The following is a 22095-nucleotide window of genomic DNA, read 5'->3' as shown; positions in this document are numbered from 1 at the left end:
CCAAGGGGTGACATCCCGGCCAGAGGTTTCATCTATTGGAGGGCCAACGTTTTCTTTTTGCCCTGTACCTAGCCTGGACCTCACATCCTCTCCATTATGTTTTTCAACCACACCCTCAGGACCACCTTGTATCTCCGGAGTTTCAAACACAACATTATTGAAAGGAGTATCATCTTTGTGTATCGTCGTGATGTGTGGAAGAATGTTCTTCATGGGATTCCTCAGGGATTGGTTGTAGAGGAGTCCTTACACGTACCGAGAATTTCGGAATTGGGGGTTGCCCAACAGTTGTTGATGAGGGAGATGGTGATGAACGAGTTTCAGACGATGAAGATGAAGGAGTAAGAGAAGGAGCAGTGAACGTTGATGATTTTGATTTTGAATGACGAGATTTGTGTTTCTTACTTGGTGGTGCAGAAGATTCAGGAATGTCCGTAGACGAAAAAGAAGGAACTGATGAGCTAGGTGCCGATTCATCTACTAACCCCTTTTTTCTTTTTTTTTAGACCTATGGCCATCACTAAGCGACCTATGCGGGGATGGGGAAGGCACATCTCGGCTTTGAGCTGTCGTACCCCCGGATAAGAACTCTCTGTAAATCCTAAGATCAGGATTATCTCGGGGCACCTGGCTAAGCAGTGAGTCAAGACTTGGCATGAAATCGGGATGAGCTAAACTGTTGTTTGTATAAACTGATCAGAATCTGGAGATTACAATACGATTCGAAGCAGGAAATCGTTGAATGTTGTTATTGTTGTTGACGAAGTGTTGCATGATTACAGTTAAGAAATGGAGAAAGGCAATATACTTCTTGTTTGCAGTATGCTTCCCGTTAACTTGAAGACGAATATGATCCAAGGCAACAGTGGCAAAATCAAGATGCATATTGTAAGCAATACCAAACAGATATGTAAGAGTGGCCTTGGTGAAGTCATCTTGACCTTTTCTTGAGGGAGACAGACAGTTGTTGATAATAGAACACAGTGTGTGCCACAATGGATGAAAGTTCTTCTTTTTGATGTCTTTTAGAGCAGTGACCTGATCATTATAACCCAAATGATGTACATGGTGAACCATTTTAATCGTTGGAGGAGTTTCAACAAAGCTTGTGGCTCCCGGTCTTGAATCAGCAGATGGAAAGCGGAGAATATTCCGGAAATCTTCAAGATTAAATGTGAATTGTTGCCTGGATCCATCTGTTGTTAGAAGAGAGAAACGGAAATATGGATTTGCTCGTCCTCTTGGCGGAATGTATTCGATGGTTCGCCACATTTCAAAGAGAAGTTGTTCTTCAATGCCTTCGGCAGTGATCGTGAATACATTAATCATTGGATGATATGTGAGCATGATAGGAATGATACCGAAAGGATAAGAGAACGGTATCATTAGCTGAAGATTATTCTGCATGCGTTCAGTGGCACCATCTTCAAGGAACTCCATTCTGTAATTAACAAGTATGCGAATGGCAAACATTGTTTCCAAGGTTAATTTATTCAAAAAGGAATAATCATACACTGTTTTTCATAAAAGATGTAAAGGTAGTACAACAAAGCGTTCGATACCTTACGTCTTAGGGAAAATCAATGTAGGATTACTAAAACACAGTTTATTGAGGTAGCAAACAAAAGGATCATACAACTTGTTTCGCAGAAGATGCGAAGACAGTACATCAAGGCGTTCAATGTCTTGCTTCTAAGGGAAACCCGATGTATGATAAGTATAAAAACTATGTTTTGAAAGAGCAAGGATGATTATGCATCGTTTTTCACAAAAGATATAAAGGTAGTACAGCAAGGCGTTCAATACCTTACTTCTTAATCGAAACCATGTATATGCAAGAAGAGATGGGGCAACAAATGTATGTGTGGACTCAGAAAGATTTATGAACATTAGATTGATCACAAATAAAGTGATTTGAGGTCACACTGTTTTGTAAATAGAAAGATTTTATTAAGCATTAAACAAAGTTTAAAGAAATGTAAAAATGAATTTGGAAAAATTGTAAAGTATATACAAATCGAGTTTTATTGCGAATACCGGTATTTGATTGAAAAAATTTGAAAACCGGTATTAATTAAAGAAAAATTGGGCAGAGTAACATTTCATAAAAACGAATTTTAAGAACTAATACCGGTTTTAGATACCAATATTTGCAAAGCATCAAGATATCAAGTAGATACTTGATATCGATGCACTTGCGAAAATTGACAAGCCATAATTTATTATTAAAGCAAGATATACGCACATAAGCATACAGATAAGATAAGTAAGCATACAAAGAAATTATGGCAAACATAATATCCGGTCGACTAGCAGTTAAATACATTAAGGATCCTATCATAATGCGATAAAGTTTCTGGTTATACGGTTTTCCATTTGAATCGGAATGAATTTTAGTACGAGTTTCCATGGGTGTCCTAATTGGTTGACAGTTAGACATATCAAACTTTTTCTACATATCAATAATGTATTTATTTTGACAAATAAAGATACCTTTTGACATTTGTTTGACTTGAAGACCAAGGAAAAAGTTTAATTCACCCATCATGCTCATCTCAAAATGTTTAACCATTAAAGCAGCAAAGTTTTTGCAGTATGAAGGATTAGTAGAATCGAAAGTTATGTCGTCAACATAGATTTGGATTAACTGAATATCATTACCTTGTCGTTTGATAAACAGGGTGGTGTCAATTTGTACCTTTGGAGAATCTAGATCTCAGAAGATATGTAGAGAGAGCATCATACCATGCACGAGGGGCTTGTTTGAGACCATAAAGGGCTTTATCTAACTTGTAGACATAATTTGGATGTTTTGGATCAACAAAGCCCTCGGGTTGCTCAACATAGACTTCTTTTTTTAAGAACCTATTTAGAAAGACAGACTTGACATCCATTTGATAAACTGTGAGGTTCTTGAAGGCTGCAGAAGCAAGAGATATACGAATAGCCTCAATTCTAGCAACGGGAGCAAATGTTTCATCATAATCAACACCATCTTGCTGGGAGAAACCATTGGCAACAAGTCGAGCTTTGTTACAAACAACAATTCCACTTTCATCCTTCTTATTTTTGAAGATCCATTTGGTCTTGATTGGCTCTTTATGTGTGTATGGATTGGGAACCAATTTCCACACTTCAAGATGCTCAAATTGTGACAATTCATCTTGCATGGCTTTTACCCAATTTGGATCTTGTAAAGCTTCTTTGACGTTACCGGGTTCGACCATGCTTAAGAAATTGACAAACAAGGATTCATTAGCGGAAGCAGCACGTGTGGTTGGACCAGCATTAGGATCCCCAATGATTTGACTAGGAGGATGAGGAAGCATGAATCGGGACCACTTTCTAGAGTGAGGAAGTGGCTCAGCTGGTTCATTATCTTCATCAGGATTGATAAACCCAGGGGAGTGTTGTTCAGTGACTTGTTCAAAAGTAGGTTCATATGGAAGAATCATGGTTTCCTCCTCTTCAGATTTCGAGTCATTTGCATGAGTGGTGGCAAGAGGTGGATAACCTGGCGAAGACTCTGAAGAAGATGATGTGATAGGTACAGGAGAATTTTCAATGGGTGGAGGGGTTAAAATATTTGAAGTGGATGTAGAGGAAGAACTTTGTTGATCAGAAAATGAGCTTTCATTTTGAGTGTTGTTGGAAATTGAGTTTTCAGATATTGTTGGCGAACGAATTATAGGAGGAGGAAGATCATGATAAAATACATCAAATACTTTATCTAACTCTTCAGTCATTGGATTTGGAAAAGTTTGAATAGAGGATGAGACAATTTTAGGAGCGAAAACCAGTGGACATGGATGAACGGGAGTTTAATTGTGTTATTCAAGAACCATTCCAGAAAGTTCATCAAATTAATTCTCTTGGTTCAACGATTATAAACACGATAAGCAATAGATTCTCTCGAATAACCAATGAAGTATGCTTCATCTCCTTTTGGTTCAAACTTTCCAAGATTGTCGTGATCGTTAAGAACATAGCACACACAGCCAAAGTTATGGAAATAGTTCACATTCGGTTTTCTCTTATTGATGACTTTATAGGGAGTTTTATCAAACCGCTTGTTGATGATAGATCTATTCCGAGTAAAGCATGCAGTAGCAATTGCTTCGGCCCATAGATTTGGAGGAAGATGAGAATGGGCAAGCATAGCTCTGGCAGCTTCAACAAGAGTGCGATTACGACATTCAACAACTCTATTTTGTTGTGGTGTACGTGCAGCGGAAAACTGATGGGTGATACTGACAGAGGAGAAGAAGGATTCAAAAGTAGCATTCTTGAATTCGGTACCATTATCAGAGCGAACAATACGAACAGTGGATTGGAGATTAACTTCAGTTTGTTTTATGAAGTGGATGATTACTTGGGGAGCGTCACTCTTTTCACGAAGAAAGTAAACCCAAGTATAACGAGAGTAATCATCAACAATAACAAGAATGTAACGTTTACCATAAATGCTTTGAACACGCATAGGACCACATAAATCCATATGAAGAAGATGAAGAGGTGCTTCAGTGCTCAAATATTTCTTTGGTCGGTGAGATGCTTTCTTAAGTTTGCCTACTGCACATGCTGAACAACATGGTTTGTGTCATGCTTGAAGTCAGGTAGACCATCAACAAGCTGTTTGTCGACAAGAGCATTGATAGTATGAAAATTAAGATGAGAAAGACGTCTGTGCCATAACCAAGACTGTTGTGCAGAGGCTTTAGACAGAAGACAAATTTCTGAAGAAGGTGAGGGAATGTTATTAAGATCAATGGTGAACAAGTTGTCATCTCTAGAACCAGTGAGAATATCAACACCTTCTTCAGTCTGTACTTTACATTCATACCTTCTGAAAAGAACTTGAAGATCATTGTCACAGAATTGACCTACGCTAAAGAGATTGTGGCTTAGACCTTCAACGTAGGATACACGTTTGATAGTGATTCCATTTTGAACAATGTCACCATAACCAAGGATAGGAGCAATATGATCATTTCCAAAAAGTACTGTGCCCATAAACTTTTCAACAAAGTTCTGAAGTAGAGATTTATTGCCGGTCATGTGTCTGGAACATCCAGAGTCGATATACCAGACACATATAAGAAATTCCTCATCATCATCAGTCTCAGATTTGTTACCTTCATCATCCAGTTTATTGGAACGCTTGATCTTGGTCATGAAGCACACATTTGCATCAAGTTCTTCAGTTTCTTCATCAGAAAGATGTAACCACTTTCATCTTCAGCAAGAAGAGCGACACCACTTTCTTGTTGTTTCACTAGCATGAGCTTGTTCTGGTAGTAGGTCGAGTTCTTCTGACGAGGATTGGTACAATTGATAGCAAGATGACCAATTTGACCACAGTTGTAGCATTTCCTTTCTTTAGGCTTCTTTTCAAGGACTTTCTTCTCAAATGGCCTTGGAGCTTCAATCTGCTTTTCACCACTAGTACTTCCCGGATAATAATCAAATTTGGGAGCTTGATTGTTCTTGACATAAGAAGACACAGAAGAAGTGCGAAGCTGATTGTTGGTGGGTCTTCTTGTCATATACTTCTTTTGAAAGCTCTGGTGAAGTATGTCAAGTCTTTGCACATCTCTTTCTCCTTTTCATCCATATCAGGATCAATGAGCTCATTTGAATCAAAATCGGGAAAAGTGTCTTCAACCTTTGTTTTCGTGGAGAGATATGACAAACTATCAGCAACAAGAGCAAGAGGATCAGAAGGGGAACTTTCTTGAAGTTTTGATTGTTGTTTCTGGACAACTCTTTCATTTAATCTCAACTTCTCATATAGATTATGAATGTTCAGCTTATTGAAGTCTGGTTGAATATTTATATGTGTTCCATATGGTTCCCAGACTTCTTCTAAGCTTCTTAGAAACTTAACATTGAGCTCAATTTCTGTTTTCTTCACTTTCTCTTTCCTCAATTCATTGATCACATTACAGAATCGATCATATGTCTTTACCAGTGGTTCTCCCTTCTCTTGTTTGAAAGTTTCATATTGATCAATAACATAAGAGAGTCGAATGGTTGTGGAGATCTCTGAACCTTGGAATTGTTTTTCGAGTTCGTCCCATATTTCTTTGCTAGTGGTATAGGAATCAACATTTTGTAGATCTCATTTGGAAGAGCAAAGTAGAGATAGGTGACAGCAAGCTCATTTGCTTGAGAGCGGTTTCTCTGTGTGGTATTCCAACTTTCAGGGGGAAGAGGTTCCTTTGTAACTGGATTGGTGTGAACCGCATGCCCTTCTTTGTAAGATGTTTTTACTTCAGCACCAAGAGTTTGTTTCGCAACCCAATTCAGAAAACGATTTCTCCATTGGAGATAACAATCACGATAAAGAACAGGTGGACGAGACTCAGAATCAATTATCAAAGAGTCTTGCCATAACTTGGTGTGAAAACCGGTATTCAATCCAAAAATCGAGCAGAGTAACATTTCCACAAAATTGATGAAATAAAGCACTAATACCGGTTTTGGTGTAAACCAGGTATTCCAACAAACAACTACACAGCAAAACACAACAGAAACCGGGTTTCAGGAATCGATTCACTAATACCGGTATTCGAATGGAAGTGCAAATACCGGTTTTCGCAAATCTAATTGGACAGAGTTTTGGTCTACAAAATGATTAATGTAAGAACAAAAACCGGTTTTGGAGTAAACCAGGTATTAACACATTCAAAGCACAACCACACAACGATTCTTTACTAATACCGGTATTCAGTGTTGAGTGCACTAATACCGGTTTTCGGGTAAAAACTTGAAGATTATGACGGGTTGAAAATTAGAGAATAGAGAAACAAATACCGGTTTTGGGGCAAACCAAGTATTATTAAAGCTAAAGAAATAAAATTAACCAACAAAGAACTAATACCGGTTTTCCGATGAACTTCAAAAATACCGGTTTTCGAGAAATTAATTGAAAATTACGACGGGAATTAAATATTGACTAATAAGATAACTAATACCGGTATTGGTGTAAACCAGGTATTTTCATTAAAATTAAAATTGCTTGAAGCCTAAAAAAACCGGTATGAAACCTGATTTTAGTACATACAAAAACAGGATGAAACCTGGTATTACAACTGCTATTCAAAACCGGTATGAAACCCGGTAGGTTTAAAATTCAAATTCAAGGCATTGTGATTTGAGTTAGGATTTGAAACTTTATAAGTGATATATTGGGAAGATAATGAGTGGATTAACACAAGAAATTAGATTACTTTAACATATTAAAGGGGTAAAGATTGAGGATTTCGGTAAAGGTATAAAAACACAAATTAGCATAAAAGGGAACAAAATCAAGCCATGGATCTAACACACGTTGTGATTTTGCTATGATACCAAGTGTAAACTATGCTAATAAGTGTAGTGAACCTTTGATGTAAAATGGAAAGTAGGTATTTAGAGGGAATGTAGGTATTTGAGAATAGATTAATTAAATGGCTAAAAGGTTGACTTTTTATTACATGTGGGGGGTTTATATAGGCATATAAATTGCACTAAACCGCCTTTATAATTACAAGCAAGTACATAGTTAATTACAAGATAAACCCTTCATCAGAACATGATTAATACAAAGACAATACAAATACTTATTTACAAAATACGCACTAACAAATATAAAAGCTAACATAGGCATTTGCAGAACTTGGTTTCTCGTGTTTGCAGAAGTTGAATACCCGTGTTTGCCGACTTCAAACTCAACCATATCTTTCAGACCTTCCAATACCCGCATTTGCCGACCTCATTGCTCGGCAAATCACTCTTTCATCTCAATTCGTACAGATCTCGATGTTTTAGGCATGATCCATATTGCTAACAATTCCATAGGCACATATACCACACGCGAAAAGTTGATCATATTTTTCTATGATGATATATCTCCATACTTTTTCGCCAACAACACATCATCTCGCTAACTTATTATTATCACTAAAATTTGACGCATCTCATAGTTTGAATACTAATAGCATGAATACACGTGGCAAGGTAGCATGGTTCTAAGGTATGTGCATGAATGAATACAATAGCATGGATAGTGCAAATATAGATAAGATCCACAAAGATTGAATGCACACATAATTCCTATCATGCATGCTACGTGCGGTTCCTAAGTTATAGTCTAGGTAAATCCACCTAATTCACTATAACCACGACTCTGATACCAATCTGTCACGCCCTGACAAAGGCAAAAAACTCCAGGTGCAAGATAAAGCACACGCGCACATGGATGTTACATAGGAATAACTAAATGAGTGCATAGATTAACCATAAATAGTCGATTACATAGTTCAAAGACGACAACATAAGTCACAAACATAGGTTTCATAGCATTCAAATAAAATATAAGATAAGTTCCCACGCAGGGGAAACAATTAGGCATAATGCCATCTAGCACATAGAAACGCATGCAAAACTCCAAATCATAAGCCTGAAGTCTGCTACGAGTCCCATGCTACCAACCTAGCCACGATTTGTTTGATTACCTGAAAGGAATACTTAAAAGAGTCAACGCAATGGTTGGTGAGTTAGTAAGTTTGAAAACGTGATTGTTTACTCGAATTCTCATTTGAATCACAAAGAGTTTACTTGAATAAATACTTGAGAATATTAACCAATTGATTGAATAAGTTTTATGCCGTCAAAAGAATACGTGAGTAACATAGTATGATGTGGCTATAAACCTACTTATGATACATAAAGCATGAATACATATAAGCGTGCCATTATAGTCGACCTGGCTAGTGTAGTGCACATAGCAACCAGCGAATACCAATGTGTGCCCTTACAATCATAGAAATGACCTGGTGAGAATCCTCATAGAATGTGTACAATATCATACAGTAGTCTAAAAGCCATCGAATAATAGTAGTGAAAGCAGTTACGTCATATATGAAAATACATTTTGAATTCCTTTCACCCCAAACATAGGTAAAAAGGGGCTATGAAAACTCACCTGACAGCTAGCAACAAGTTTAAGCTACACGAGATGTCAGAAAGCAAGTAGCCGGTATGTTATAACACGATTTCTGCTCTGGATTTGATCTCAACAATGGCAGATAAAGTGTGTGTGTTCTTGGTGTGTTTAGTGTGTGTGATTTCTAGAGAGAGAGAGAGATTGGAACAAACTGTATTAAGTGTGTGTAAAAATGGATCAAAAGGCTTATGATTTCTAAGGAGTTGAGGGTATTTATAGTCTAAATCTACAATTAAGCTAATTAACACTCCTAGTCCCTCAACCTTAGAAATCATTTCACCATGTCTTAACAACAACTAAGTCCACTAACTTAAATTACAATTTATCACTATTTTTGGATTTCTAACATTCTCCCCCTTAGTGATATATTGTAATGAATGAAGTACGTGTTATTTTGTCTTGTAGGAATAAAGTTGATGAGCCCGATGGTGAAGACAATTGGTGAAATGAAACAAGTCTTCAAAGCTTTCTCATCGTCTCTGGAGAACTTGAATCAATCTTGGTCTTGGACTTCTTGAAGTTAAAACATGATGAAATTCTCAATGTTCTTTTTGAACAGAGAATAAAATGAATGAGTCTAGAATCTTTGAAAATTGTTGAACCATGAATCAGAGTTGTCTTTTGAAGTGCGGAAGGTATAAACTTGGCTTTGGTTCATCAATCTTCGATCTTCGGAAAAAAAAAATTTCTTGGAATAAAGTATTGTTAGGTCCAGTTTTAACTAAACTGGAGCTCTCCAGTGACATCTGGAGAGCATGAGGAATTGTCCGAAATATTAGAAGTCCAGTTGCATTGTACAGGTTTAGCAACTGATGACTTCCTCCAGTTGAGATCAGACGACTAGAATCTGAAGACCTTCCAGTTGAAGTCAAAGACAACAAATGGAAGATAGAGATTGGCAATGGCAGCGAAGCCCAGTTGACAATCTACCAGATCAATCAACTGGAGAATCCTCCAGTGTAAATGCTCTTACAAAGCTTTACACTGATTACGAGGAGGACCTTTTTACTTTACATCCTTTTTAACCGGACAATGATATTGTCTTTGGATAAAGATACAAAGATGTAGAGTGGTTGAATAAAGTAACCTTTTGTCTTACTTTATTTAACACACACAAAGGATTATTTAAACAATACTTTTGTGTGCTGTCAACCATATTTGTACATCGAAGTTGAGATCCCCATGCTCAATCTTCGACTATAAATAGAGGTCCTTGCACAAGCTGTTTCAATAACTTTGCAAATACATATATTCTGCAATATTGGTGAACTTGTGCAATATTCTCTCAATCGTAAAAAGGAACATTTCACAACTCTAAGTGTTTCGATTGTTAAGGAGAATTTCCAAGTTTAGATCAATTGTAATTCATGGGTTGTTAGGATATTTACATTCTTGTATTATCTTGGTTCCGCAACAACCTTGTATTTTATTTGAACAAGTAATAAATAAAATACACTTGAAAATTACATATTGTCTCACCAGTTTATATACTCGTCATTTATATTATTGCACTTATTTATATTCTGTAACTCCAGCTAACCTGGTACACGATCAATCTAAACTGGTCACTTCCAGATTAATTGATCGTGTTGCAAAGTTCACTCACCATCGACATAGAGGTGTCTTCAGCACCCATCTAGTAATAGTTGGGACTTACAAGTGGTATCAGAGCAGGCAGGTTGAATTGTTTCAATTCTATAACCTAGGTCTGTTTCGATGGCTGCTGAAGGTGAGAATGGTTATGGTCCAAATGAATCTAATCCTAATATTGCTACTCCTTTAAATACTAACCCTCCTCCTCCTCCTCCTACTCCTGGGGCTAACCACGTTCATGTACATTACTCCAACTCTCCTGTTCCCAAATTCGATGGGAATGGTGAGACATTTGGTACATGGAAGGCTAGAATGCTCTTGCATTTTGGTGGGATAGAGAGGTATATGTTGAAAATCCTTAAGGATGGACCATATATACCCATGTCCAGTGGTGTTAGCCCTCTTCTCGACCTCACTGGGAGAAGAGGCACCAGGGAAAAATCTGAGGAACATTGGTCAGATGAGGATCGCAGATTGGTTGATCTTGATACCAAACTAAAAAACATGATTCTTTCTGCTATACCTGAGGAACTAATTCCTACTCTTGTGCTATTTCCATGTGCAAAATCTATGTGGGATGAATTAGTTCTCCAGTTTGAAGGAGGAAATGACACCATTGTCACTAGAAAGGTTGCTCTCAACAAGAAGTATGAATCCTTCTTTGCTCTTCCCAATGAAAGTTTAACTGGTACTTATACCAGATTTACCGGCCTAATTAATCAACTTAGAGGCTTGGGAGTGGAGAAGGATAAGGATATTCTTCTTGAAAAATTCTGTGATGTTTTGCCATCCAAATGGGCACACATGGTTCTTGTCTTAAGACAAGGAAAGACCTTGCACAGCCATACCTTGCTTCCCTTTATGGAGCCTTCAGATTCACTGAAGATAACGATGCTGCAAGATTGCTGGCTGAGCAAGATGCTTTAAACCATGCTCAGAGTTCCAAGGCTGCCAATTTTTCCGGGCAACCTTGTGCTGCTTTAATGTCTAATGAGAATGTCCAGTCACATTCTGTGAAGGAAATGTTAAACAACCTTTTGAACTCTGGCCTGACCTCTAATCTCAGTGATGGTTGTGAAGAAACTGACGATGATGATCTGGTAGCCATGATTGCTAAAACCTTTAATAGGTTTAAGCATAAATCTAATCGATTTAATGGGTCCAATAATGCTTCCAGTTCAATTTCTATGGATAAGGCTAATCTTACCTGCTACAAATGTGGTAAGAAAGGCCATTTCATGAAGGAATGCAGATCTAGTCAAATGAACAACCAAACTGGTCCTGTTGTCCCAAACTTTGTTAAAACTGATGACTATAAGGCCAAATACAAGAAACTTAAGGCCCAGATTGCTCTCATGTCTCTTGATCAAAATAATGAGAAAGAAAAGAACAGGTGCATGATAGCTCAGACTGAAGGGAAATGGGAACTCTCTGATGACTCATCTGATGATGAAGAAGAGATTAGAGATATGTGCTTCATGGCATTGGAGAGTCAACAACCAGTGGTGAAAGATGATGTTGTGTCTGGAAGATGGGTTGATATCATCTTAAAGAAGGTAAGGGATTATGATATCGAAATTGATTCAGAATTGAAACTGGATATTGCTGAATCATTGAATGACGACTTATTATTTGTTGAAACCATGAGAACTGACTGTGAAAGATATTTAGAAACAGTTTTGGATGAATCAAACAACATGAAAAGTCAAGTAAATGATTTGCAAAGTGTCCAGTTGGCTCTTAAAGAGTCAGATTTGAAAAATGAGGCATTAGAAAGAGATAACCAAAAACTAAAACTTGATCTTGAAAAGGAACATATGGTTATCAACTCATGGGTACAAGCATCTGGCAAAAATTATGACGCTTTTTCTAAAACCATTGATGCTCAAAAAACTGCCTGGAAATCTGGTGATCTTCAGATGGCCGCTGTTTTACCCATAATTCACCAATTGCCAGAATCTGTCAGAATCGAAACTCCTTATGATTCTTCTGACACACTCAAATCTGAATCAATTAAGACCAACCCTGTTGAGGTCAAAACTGGAGCCAAGAAGGCTAAAGCTCCAGTTAAAAAGGAAACTGGTGACAATCCTTTACCTCATAAGTCGAGTGAGTCCTCTACTCTAAAGACTAAAACCCCCGCTGTGCCAAAGTCCAAAGGCCAGCAGCCTGAAGAAAAAGACATTTTGGTTAAAATGGAAAATCAACTCCAAAATTTGTCAAGGCAGGTACAAAGTTGTACTGCCAGAATTAAAAATTTGGAAGGAGGTGCATCCTCTTCTGTTGAAAAACAAATTGTCAAAACTCCTCCTCAAAAACAAAAGATAAAACAATCTGCTCAGAAAGGAGCATACATCGAAAAGAAAAAGGAGGTCAATGCTCCACTAAAACCAATTGTTTTTACTCCAGAAACTGGAGAGAACCCTCCAGTTTCCTCATCCAGTTCAACACCCAGTCAAGCACATGGGACTTCTCAGAAGAAGTCCAGTGGACCCATCAAGAAAAGATGGGTTCACAAAAATAACTGATCACTTACTTGGTATGCAGGGCGATCGAAACAAAAATATTTGGTATCTGGACAGCGCAGCTGGCCGGACTATGACCGGATGTAAGCCCCTGCTGGAAGAGTTCACTGCATGCGATGGACCTGCAGTGACATTTGGTAATGATGGAAGTGGGAAAACTGAAGGATATGGTGTTGTTGACAATGGGCAGATTCAATTCACTAAGGTTGCATTTGTAAATGGTTTGAAATATAACCTGATAAGTGTCAGTCAACTTTGTGATGATGGATATAGGGTACTGTTCGACATTGCTCAAGGCACTGTTTTTAACAAGGATTGGAAGGTAGTAATGATTGCACCAAGAAAAGGGAATGTGTACATCATGAACATGGAGCCTACTCCAAAAGAGCATTGTTTCTATGTCAAGGCTGATGAGGACACCAACTGGCTGTGGCATAAACGGTTATCCCATCTTAACTTCAAAAATATTAACAAGTTGTCAAGAAAGCAACTAGTTGATGGGATACCTTTGTTTTCCTTTAAAAGGGAGAAGCCATGTCCAGGGTGTGAAATGGGCAAAAAGAAAAGAGCCAGTTTCAAGACCAAACAGAATTTCAGCATCACTGAACCTCTTCACATGCTTCATATGGACCTTTTTGGTCCAGTGAATGTTCAAACTAAAGCTGGTAAAAGGTACACTTTGGTTGTGGTCGATGAATACACCAGATTTTGTTGGGTGATATTTATCAGATCAAAGAGTGATGCATCTGGTGAAATTATCTCTCTCATCAAGCGAATTGAGCTCAAGTTTACCAAGAAAGTTTGTCAGTTGCGAAGTGATAACGGTACAGAATTCATGAATAAAGAATTGGAGACATTTTGCACTGACACTGGCGTTTCTCAAAACTTCTCGTCAGCTCGTTCTCCAGAACAAAATGGTGTGGTTGAAAGGAAGAATCGCACATTGATTGAAGCTGCCAGAAGTATGTTATCTGAATCTGGTCTTCCCACCTGTTTTTGGGCTGAAGCTGTAGCAACTGCGTGTCACACCCAAAACCGGTCAGTTTATGTCAAGAGACATAGGAAGACTGCCTATGAAGTCCTCAGGAATCGTAAGCCAAATGTTGGATATTTCCATGTATTTGGCTGTCCAGTTTACATTTTAAACGATTCCAGTCAGTTGGGAAAATTTGATGCAAAAGCTGACGAAGGTGTCTTTGTGGGGTATTCAAATATTAGAAAAGCCTATAGAGTTTATAATTATAGACTCCAAAAGGTACATGAGACAATTCATGTCACGTTCGATGAATCAAATGAAGCAATCAACAAAAGACCAACCCTTGATTTATCTTCAGTTGTCCCAGTTGATTTTGGTGTATCTGATCAGGTTCATCAATCAGTTAGTACACCAGAAAATGTTTCCAAACACCAAGTCTTGGAACCAGTTAAGGAAAAGAACTTCTGTGACACCTCATTCTATCCTTCTATCAGTTTTAACCTACCTGAAAAATTGGTAATTGGATCTGATGTGCGTGCCACAACAACATCAGAACCAGTTCAAGCTTCTCCAGTTCTTCAAGAGATACCTTTGTTTGAAGATAATCATGTTAACTCTTCAGTTGACACTAATGATGAAGTTGAAGTAGTTTGGACTGATTCTCCTCCTGTTGCTGCAACAGTTGGAGATCGTCAGGTGTCTTGCACTGATGTTGTATTATACCAACCTAGTCAATACACTAAATGGACTGCTGCTCATCCCATTGAGCAGATTATTGGCAATCCAGATAGTGGGGTTCAGACTAGAAGAGCCACAAGTGATCAATGCTTGAACGTCACCTTCTTATCACTAATTGAACCGAAGAAGATTGACGAGGCTATGGCAGATCCAAGCTGGGTTGAAGCTATGCAAGAAGAACTCAACCAGTTCGAAAGGAACAATGTTTGGGAGCTTGTTCCTTGTCCTCCAGGGTTAAAGAGAGAACCCATTGGAACGAGGTGGGTCTACCGGAACAAGATGGATGAAGATGGCAACGTTGTCAGAAACAAAGCTAGATTAGTTGCCAAGGGTTATTGTCAAGCAGAAGGTGTTGATTTCGATGAAACTTTTGCTCCAGTTGCAAGACTTGAAGCCATCAGAATTTTCTTGGCTTATGCTGCTCACTTGCAATTCAAGGTTTTCCAGATGGATGTAAAAAGTGCGTTTCTGAATGGCACATTGGAAGAAGAAGTGTATGTTACGCAGACTCCAGGCTTCATGATGAAAAGCATCCACATTGGGTATATAGACTGAACAAAGCTTTGTATGGTCTTCGACAAGCCCCTAGAGCCTGGTATGACACTCTAACTAAACATCTTCTCAAAAATGGTTTTCAAAGAGGTGCAATTGATAATACCTTGTTCATCTTGAAAGAAAAGGGTAATATCTTGCTGGTACAAATTTATGTTGATGATATTATATTTGGGTCAACTAATGATGGAATGTGTAAAAGGTTTTCGAAAATTATGTCTCAAGAATATGAGATGAGTTTAATGGGTGAATTAACATTTTTCTTAGGTTTACAAATCAAACAAACCATGGATGGTATCTTTATTAACCAAGAAAAATATGTCAGAGATTTGTTGAGAAAATACAAATTTGATTCAATCCCATCAAAAACCACACCTATTTCAGCTCCATTAAATTTGGACTCTGACCCAAATGGAAAACCAGTGGACCAAAAAGAATATCGTGGAATGGTTGGTTCACTGATGTATCTAACTGCCAGTCGACCAGATATAATGTTTGCAACATGTTTATGTGCCAGATTTCAGGCAAATCCAAAAGAATCACACTGCATGCTGTTAAACGCATTTTCAGGTACCTGAAAGGGTGCCCTAGCCTTGGTCTTTGGTATCCCAAAGGCTCAGGGTTAGATCTAATGGGTTATTCAGATTCTGACCATGCAGGTTGTAAGATTGATAGAAAATCCACAACTGGTGGATGTCATTTCCTAGGGGGAAAACTGGTGAGTTGGACCAGTAAGAAGCAGACTTCAGTCTCAATGTCTACTGCTGAGGCAGAATACATTTCTGCGGCCAGTTGCTGTGCCCAGATTCTCTGGATCAAAAACCAGTTACTTGATTATGGCATGAAATTCACAAGAACCCCAATCTTTTGTGACAACACCAGTGCTATTGCTATATCTCACAACCCAGTGATGCACTCAAAGACAAAGCATATTGATATCAGGTATCACTTCATTCGTGATCATGTTATGAAAGGAGATATTGAAATACATTTCATCCCCACTGATAAACAGTTAGCTGATGTTTTTACAAACCTCTTGATGAAAAGACTTTTAAACATCTCATCAGTGAACTGGGTATGTTAAATCCTCATTAAACTGAAGAGGCCCTTCAGTTGAGGATGGTCCAGGTGATCCTTGATTGGTTGGAGATTGAACGCCTTGATGTACTCAAAGACTAGTCATGATCAAATGGATCACATTTTTAGGGGGAAAAAGACTCAAATATTTTTCAAATAAATTATTGAAAAATGAAACTGAAGTCATCAGTTGAAACTGGCATCTAAATTTTCTTTTGGTTGCTAGTTTGGTCTTGTCTCAAAATGGTGGTCAGCCAGATTTCATAACGTTGTGTTTTACTTGGTGGATACTTGTGACACGTGATGTTACTCGAGTGCTAACCTCGCACTCACGAACGTCACCTGACATGTCTTACGTGTCAAGACTTTTGCTGAAATGTACTGCACTTTTTATGGGTATTGGTGAAGTTAGTGGGGAGAGTGGGAATACCAGCCGTCGTAGCATTAAATGCTTGATGGGAAGTATTAAATATTTTTGAATTCTCAAAATTTTGGAAAATAACTTTTTACAAATTATTTCAAATTTTGGAGACTAAAATATCTTTTCGTATATATTTTGGCAATATTTTACTGCCTATATATACCCCCACCATTTTCCGTCTCATTTACTTCTCTCAAAATTCCTTCATTTACTCTTTCAATCATTCACAATTCGAGATCCTTTTCTCTCTTTCTTCTTTAAGTCCAAAACCCTAAATCAAAATTCACAAATGGCTCCTAAATCTTCTTCTTCTTCATCTCGTTCTCGTGATGTGAATCTACTCACTGCTGAGTACATTCCATCACAAAATGTTATTCGTGCCACTGGTGCTCCCATAAGCTCTAAGCTTATTAAACTAAATCCAAATAATCCAATGGCATCTCTTCAAGGGCTCCAGGCCGCTGACTCTCTTATCGGGAGAATCCAATCCTTTCTTCGGATTTCTCCCCTCAGCGATGCCTTCTCTTTGAATCCACACAAGCTATTCCATGATTACTTGTGTGAGTTCTGGTACACTGCCTCTCTTTCTGAGGACTGCTCATCCATCTCCTTTTCTCTAAAGGATGGGTCAGTACCGTGTACCATCACCACTGGAACGTTGAGGGAAGCCCTTAACCTCAACTACTGGAGACATAATGAAACTCCAGTGGTGATTTCCTCCAATATCAATTTCCGCCAGGTCTTCCTTGATATGGGAAATAAGGAGATGGTGGAGGGGGATGTGTTGAAGACCAAGGGGTCCATTACAATGAAGGGGCTTTCACCATCCTGGAAGTTCTTTATGGTCCACTTGGTGGAAAGTTTGGGAGGGAGTTCTGGTGGATTGGACCAGATAAACTCCTTCCAGGCAGAAATGGCGTACTGCCTTTGGAATGGGCTGAGGGTGGATTTTGCAGGCATTTTGTTCAGAAGCCTGGTATTCAAGTTGAAGGGTAACAGGGGTCCTTGTGTTCCCTTTTCAAGGTTTCTGTCCCTTTGTTTTATTCAGATTCTGGGCAGAGACGAGTACAACAACACGCAATCCTCGTTCTCTGTGCCAGAACTGTTAAGGAATCTGGACAACCTGGTGTCCACTTCTGATGAAGTCCAGATGTCCCCGAGAATGATTTTTGCATTCTCTCGAACTGATGCACCACAATCTGGTGAGTCAGAAAGGCAACTGGGCGGGCCTCAAAATAATGAGGGACCCACCGGTTTGCCTACAGAAGCGGTAACTGTGGCAGAAGCAGGAGTTCAGGCAGTTCCTAAAGCTAGAAGATCTTCCAAGAGCAGGAGATCAAGATCTGGACTCGCTGCACCTGACCAGTCACAATCTGTGACTGTGGTCTCTGAAGCCACTGCCAGTGATATTGCAACTGAGGATAGAGCAGTTGTAGTTGAGGCACCAGTCACCTCTGTCCAGGGAGAAGATGCTTCGGCAACGGATCCCAGAACTGATGATACCATTGAGGCAACTCAAACTGGTCATCAGGAGTCTGAACAACTTGTTCAGCCACCCCCAACATTTATGGATCTTGGCATAAATGAGGGTGTGTTTCAGCTTGAGTCTTCGGACTCATCTGAGACAGAATCTGACCAGGAGATGGCTGATGCAACTATACTTGATCAGCTCCCTTCTCTCCTTGGTCAACCCCAAGAACCACATGTTTCAGTTTCCCCAACTCATGTACAAAGCTTAGAAATACCTCCAATATTCACCTCTCGCCAATCACCTTCTTCTATGGGTGTGCCTAGAAATAGACACATCCTAACCCACCGTCGCCGTCGTTCACACCTGAGCATTCTCAGCATGAACGACACATTGAATCTCTTCTTTCATTTCTACAACCCTCCTCTTCTATCTACTGATGCTACTGCAACTGGAGAACCAGATATTGTCATACCTCGTCCAGTTGCACCTGTAGCTTTTTCAGCTGGTCCAGTGACACCTTCTCCTCCGTCATTGGACAGCCAGTTCGTGTCTTTTCAAACCGATCTCTCGAACCTTCTTGCGAGGGTGGAAGAGATTCAAAAGACACTGGAGAAGAACACCAAGTCCCTCTCCAGGTACCACAAGGATCATCTGCAAAATATTAAAGTGGTTGACCTGGGGATTAACAAGTTCTCTGCTAATGAGGACTTGGTGTTTGGCAAGCTGAACGAGTTAGTGGAATCCTCCAATCAATTGGCAATATCTTTAAGGGAGGCATTCGCACTGACTCAATCTGGAGTCACATCCTCAATATCCAACCTGCTGAACAATACTGTCAGATCTTCAGAGGTTGATATTAAGAATCTGGAAAGGCAGGTGCAAGAGCTGTGTAGCAAACCTGGCCTAGATGTGACAGAGCTTGGGAGTCGGTTGGCCTCTTCAGTGGGTCTCAAGATCGAAGAAACTTTGGCTGCCAGTGAGAGTAACTTGATAGAAAAGGTGATATCTGAGATCACCAAGATTGCAGTGCCCCAGGTCGATCTCACTCCAATTACATCTGAGATTGATCGGTTGAGGTGCAGTCTGGATACGCTGGCTAGCAAAGTGTCTGAACATTCAACTGCCATATCTGATCTGACCACTGAAGTTGGCAAAGGAAGGGCGGTTGAGCCTGACAGTGCTCAGGAAGTCCCTGCAACTGGGCTCTCTTCAGATGATCTCTCCATTCTCAAACAAATTTTAAAGAGTCAAGAGCAGACAAGTGGAAATGTAATGACTCAGTCTCAAGAGATAAATCATCTTTGGAGGACAGTTCGCATGCTTTGTGGAGTCTTCAAAGAGTGTAAGACAATGCAATCATGGCAGCCTCTAGATCGCTGCCCTCTAGTCATGCTGATTTTGAAGCCATCAGGCAGGGACTAGATGCTGCCAAGGGGGAAAGGTCGGTACATGCCCTCACACTCTTGTGAAGACTTCAAGTAAAGGGAAGGAGATTGTGGTGGCTACCAGTACTGAGGCTGGTGAGCAAGGGTTTGAGGTGTTTGATGATGTGGTGGTAGGGAGTGTTGACAAGGGAAAGGCCATTGCTGATGAATCTTTGGAACCAGCCACCGATGCACCAATGTTGGAAACTGGCAATGTCGATTTGTTGCCTCCAGTTACTGAAAGCGAGAGCCAGAAGTTAGCAAGAGTGGGATACCTGGTCAAGGAAAGGAAGAAACAAATGAAGGCGAACCAGTTTGAATCAAGAAAAAATCTTCCAACCCCTCTTGTTGATATCACTGATGCTCAACTCCTTGGCTTGACACTTGTTGAATACAAGAAGATCAAAGAAGATCCAAGAATAGTCAATGCACTGAAGGAGATGCTTGAAGTGGAACTGGACAAACACTACCAGGATGATGAGGCTGAACTGGATGCAAAGTGTTTGAATGTATCGGTGGAAAAGGCCAGAGAGATCAGATCTGAAGGGATTCTCAAGAGAACTGAGCAGGTCAAAAAGGCGGTCACCAAAGTGTTGAATCCACCCAAGTCCAAAGGAAGAAAACAAAAGGCCTTACCAAGAGATGCAAATCTGAGGACTTGGGTAGAACCATCTGAACCCACAACTGATGATATTCGAGCTGCTACACAAAAGCTGAGCACGAGCAAAATCAAACTGACAAATGAATCTGAAGCTCGCACATATTTGTCAGATGTACAGCGTCGAAGGCACAATAGAGGCAGGATTACTGATGTTAAGGTTTCAATTAAGCCTGGTGCCAAGCATTTTGTTGTTGAGGTACAATACTTTGGTGGACCTAAAAGGACTACTGAGAACCCGGATGTCAATCAGTATGGTCATTCCGAGCATGTTGAGATGTTGAGGCTGTGGAGGGGAGGCAGAGGAAGAATAAAGTTGAAAGAGGCTGGGAGTATGTATTGCAAAATCTCATCAAGTTCAAGGAAAACATTGAAGAAAGATTAGGCCTTGATCCTGAGGATACTCAGCCGATTTCATCAGTCTCAAAGAGAAGGAAAACTGGCGAAGGGCCATCTGTTTAAGTTTTCCTTCTAACTATTATCTGCTTGTAATTTTGTGTACTCTCTTGTAATTTATTTGAAATTGTATGTATATACAAGTTGCCAGATTGTAACCTACAAGTAAGATATCTGATAAGATCTACAAACACTTAAAACAAAATCCAAGACATTTGATGATCTATAAAAATGTCTTGGAAACTTAATAGGTTTATCAAATTCAAGTATTTCAAACTTAAACTTGTATAGAAACAAGTTTGAAAATACTTGACAATATTTCAGGACAATTAGGGGGAATTTGTTAGGTCCAGTTTAACTAAACTGGAGCTCTCCAGTGACATCTGGAGAGCATGAGGAATTGTCCGAAATATTAGAAGTCCAGTTGCATTGTACAGGTTTAGCAACTGATGACTTTCTCCAGTTGAGATCAGACGACTAGAATCTGAAGACCTTCCAGTTGAAGTCAAAGACAACAAATGGAAGATAGAGATTGGCAATGGCAGCGAAGCCCAGTTGACAATCTACCAGATCAATCAACTGGAGAATCCTCCAGTGTAAATGCTCTTACAAAGCTTTACACTGATTACGAGGAGGACTTTTTTTTACATCCTTTTAACCGGACAATGATATTGTCTTTGGATAAAGATACAAAGATGTAGAGTGGTTGAATAAAGTAACCTTTTGTCTTACTTTATTTAACACACAAAGGATTATTTAAACAATACTTTTGTGTGCTGTCAACCATATTTGTACATCGAAGTTGAGATCCCCATGCTCAATCTTCGACTATAAATAGAGGTCCTTGCACAAGCTGTTTCAATAACTTTGCAAATATATATTCTGCAATATTGGTGAACTTGTGCAATATTCTCTCAATCGTAAAAAGGAACATTTCACAACTCTAAGTGTTTCGATTGTTAAGGAGAATTTCCAAGTTTAGATCAATTGTAATTCATGGGTTGTTAGGATATTTACATTCTTGTATATCTTGGTTCCGCAACAACCTGTATTTTATTTGAACAAGTAATAAATAAAATACTTGAAAATTACATATTGTCTCACCAGTTATATACTCGTCATTATATTATTGCATTATTTATTATTTAACTCCAGCTAACCTGGTACACGATCAATCTAAACTGGTCACTTCCAGATTAATTGATCGTGTTGCAAAGTTCACTCACCATCGACATAGAGGTGTCTTCAGCACCCATCTAGTAATAGTTGGGACTT

This window comes from Erigeron canadensis, chromosome 9 (assembly GCF_010389155.1).
Source record: "Erigeron canadensis isolate Cc75 chromosome 9, C_canadensis_v1, whole genome shotgun sequence".
Taxonomy (NCBI): Eukaryota; Viridiplantae; Streptophyta; class Magnoliopsida; order Asterales; family Asteraceae; genus Erigeron; species Erigeron canadensis.
The sequence above is the reverse complement of the archived record's forward strand: the minus strand, read 5'-3'. Positions refer to the sequence as shown.